The following is a 3,637-nucleotide window of genomic DNA, read 5'->3' as shown; positions in this document are numbered from 1 at the left end:
TCCATGCTCCAAATCCATTTTAAAGCCATTTTTAAGGCATTTCGCGCATACATGAAATGAACACATTTTTCTCCAAAACTATAACAGATGCAAGCTTGTCCTGTTTGGTGGAGATGATATTTAATAAAATAAGTAGAAATCCACTAAAAGTTTTGTTTGGTTATCTTGCAATCCCGAGATAATCGTCTCCATGCTCCAAATCCATTTTAAAGCCATTTTTAAGGCATTTCGCGCATACATGAAATGAACACATTTTTCTCCAAAACTATAACAGATGCAAGCTTGTCCTGTTTGGTGGAGATGATATTTAATAAAATAAGTAGAAATCCACTAAACGTTTTGTTTGGTTATCTTGCAATCCCGAGATAATCGTCTCCATGCTCCAAATCCATTTTAAAGCCATTTTTAAGGCATTTCGCGCATACATGAAATGAACACATTTTTCTCCAAAACTATAACAGATGCAAGCTTGTCCTGTTTGGTGGAGATGATATTTAATAAAATAAGTAGAAATCCACTAAAAGTTTTGTTTGGTTATATTGCAATCCCGAGATAATCGTCTCCATGCTCCAAATCCATTTTAAAGCCATTTTTAAGGCATTTCGCGCATACATGAAATGAACACATTTTTCTCCAAAACTATAACAGATGCAAGCTTGTCCTGTTTGGTGGAGATGATATTTAATAAAATAAGTAGAAATCCACTAAAAGTTTTGTTTGGTTATCTTGCAATCCCGAGATAATCGTCTCCATGCTCCAAATCCATTTTAAAGCCATTTTTAAGGCATTTCGCGCATACATGAAATGAACACATTTTTCTCCAAAACTATAACAGATGCAAGCTTGTCCTGTTTGGTGGAGATGATATTTAATAAAATAAGTAGAAATCCACTAAAAGTTTTGTTTGGTTATCTTGCAATCCCGAGATAATCGTCTCCATGCTCCAAATCCATTTTAAAGGCATTTTTAAGGCATTTCGCGCATACATGAAATGAACACATTTTTCTCCAAAACTATAACAGATGCAAGCTTGTCCTGTTTGGTGGAGATGATATTTAATAAAATAAGTAGAAATCCACTAAAAGTTTTGTTTGGTTATCTTGCAATCCCGAGATAATCGTCTCCATGCTCCAAATCCATTTTAAAGCCATTTTTAAGGCATTTCGCGCATACATGAAATGAACACATTTTTCTCCAAAACTATAACAGATGCAAGCTTGTCCTGTTTGGTGGAGATGATATTTAATAAAATAAGTAGAAATCCACTAAAAGTTTTGTTTGGTTATCTTGCAATCCCGAGATAATCGTCTCCATGCTCCAAATCCATTTTAAAGTCATTTTTAAGGCATTTCGCGCATACATGAAATGAACACATTTTTCTCCAAAACTATAACAGATGCAAGCTTGTCCTGTTTGGTGGAGATAATATTTAATAAAATAAGTAGAAATCTACTAAAAGTTTCGTTTGTTTATATTGCCATCCTGAGATAATCGTCTCCATGCTCCAAATCCATTTTAAAGCCATTTCAAAGGCATTTTGCGCATACATGAAATGAACACATTTTTCTCCAAAACTATAACACATGCAAGCTTGTCCTGTTTGGTGGAGATGATATTTAATAAAATAAGTAGAAATCCACTAAAAGTTTTGTTTGGTTATCTTGCAATCCCGAGATAATCGTCTCCATGCTCCAAATCCATTTTAAAGCCATTTTTAAGGCATTTCGCGCATACATGAAATGAACACATTTTTCTCCAAAACTATAACAGATGCAAGCTTGTCCTGTTTGGTGGAGATGATATTTAATAAAATAAGTAGAAATCCACTAAAAGTTTTGTTTGGTTATCTTGCAATCCCGAGATAATCGTCTCCATGCTCCAAATCCATTTTAAAGCCATTTTTAAGGCATTTCGCGCATACATGAAATGAACACATTTTTCTCCAAAACTATAACAGATGCAAGCTTGTCCTGTTTGGTGGAGATGATATTTAATAAAATAAGTAGAAATCCACTAAAAGTTTTGTTTGGTTATCTTGCAATCCCGAGATAATCGTCTCCATGCTCCAAATCCATTTTAAAGCCATTTTTAAGGCATTTCGCGCATACATGAAATGAACACATTTTTCTCCAAAGCTATAACAGATGCAAGCTTGTCCTGTTTGGTGGAGATAATATTTAATAAAATAAGTAGAAATCCACTAAAAGTTTTGTTTGGTTATCTTGCAATCCCGAGATAATCGTCTCCATGCTCCAAATCCATTTTAAAGCCATTTCAAAGGCATTTTGCGCATACATGAAATTAACACATTTTTCTCCAAAACTATAACACATGCAAGCTTGTCCTGTTTGGTGGAGATGATATTTAATAAAATAAGTAGAAATCCACTAAAAGTTTTGTTTGGTTATCTTGCAATCCCGAGATAATCGTCTCCATGCTCCAAATCCATTTTAAAGCCATTTTTAAGGCATTTCGCGCATACATGAAATGAACACATTTTTCTCCAAAACTATAACAGATGCAAGCTTGTCCTGTTTGGTGGAGATGATATTTAATAAAATAAGTAGAAATCCACTAAAAGTTTTGTTTGGTTATCTTGCAATCCCGAGATAATCGTCTCCATGCTCCAAATCCATTTTAAAGCCATTTTTAAGGCATTTCGCGCATACATGAAATGAACACATTTTTCTCCAAAACTATAACAGATGCAAGCTTGTCCTGTTTGGTGGAGATGATATTTAATAAAATAAGTAGAAATCCACTAAACGTTTTGTTTGGTTATCTTGCAATCCCGAGATAATCGTCTCCATGCTCCAAATCCATTTTAAAGCCATTTTTAAGGCATTTCGCGCATACATGAAATGAACACATTTTTCTCCAAAACTATAACAGATGCAAGCTTGTCCTGTTTGGTGGAGATGATATTTAATAAAATAAGTAGAAATCCACTAAAAGTTTTGTTTGGTTATCTTGCAATCCCGAGATAATCGTCTCCATGCTCCAAATCCATTTTAAAGGCATTTTTAAGGCATTTCGCGCATACATGAAATGAACACATTTTTCTCCAAAACTATAACAGATGCAAGCTTGTCCTGTTTGGTGGAGATGATATTTAATAAAATAAGTAGAAATCCACTAAAAGTTTTGTTTGGTTATCTTGCAATCCCGAGATAATCGTCTCCATGCTCCAAATCCATTTTAAAGCCATTTTTAAGGCATTTCGCGCATACATGAAATGAACACATTTTTCTCCAAAACTATAACAGATGCAAGCTTGTCCTGTTTGGTGGAGATATTTAATAAAATAAGTAGAAATCCACTAAAAGTTTTGTTTGGTTATCTTGCAATCCCGAGATAATCGTCTCCATGCTCCAAATCCATTTTAAAGTCATTTTTAAGGCATTTCGCGCATACATGAAATGAACACATTTTTCTCCAAAACTATAACAGATGCAAGCTTGTCCTGTTTGGTGGAGATAATATTTAATAAAATAAGTAGAAATCTACTAAAAGTTTCGTTTGTTTATATTGCCATCCTGAGATAATCGTCTCCATGCTCCAAATCCATTTTAAAGCCATTTCAAAGGCATTTTGCGCATACATGAAATGAACACATTTTTCTCCAAAACTATAACAC

The sequence above is a fragment of the Anomaloglossus baeobatrachus genome, unplaced genomic scaffold (genome assembly GCF_048569485.1).
Source record: "Anomaloglossus baeobatrachus isolate aAnoBae1 unplaced genomic scaffold, aAnoBae1.hap1 Scaffold_2216, whole genome shotgun sequence".
Classification (NCBI taxonomy): domain Eukaryota; kingdom Metazoa; phylum Chordata; class Amphibia; order Anura; family Aromobatidae; genus Anomaloglossus; species Anomaloglossus baeobatrachus.
Note: the sequence above shows the minus strand (reverse complement) of the source record.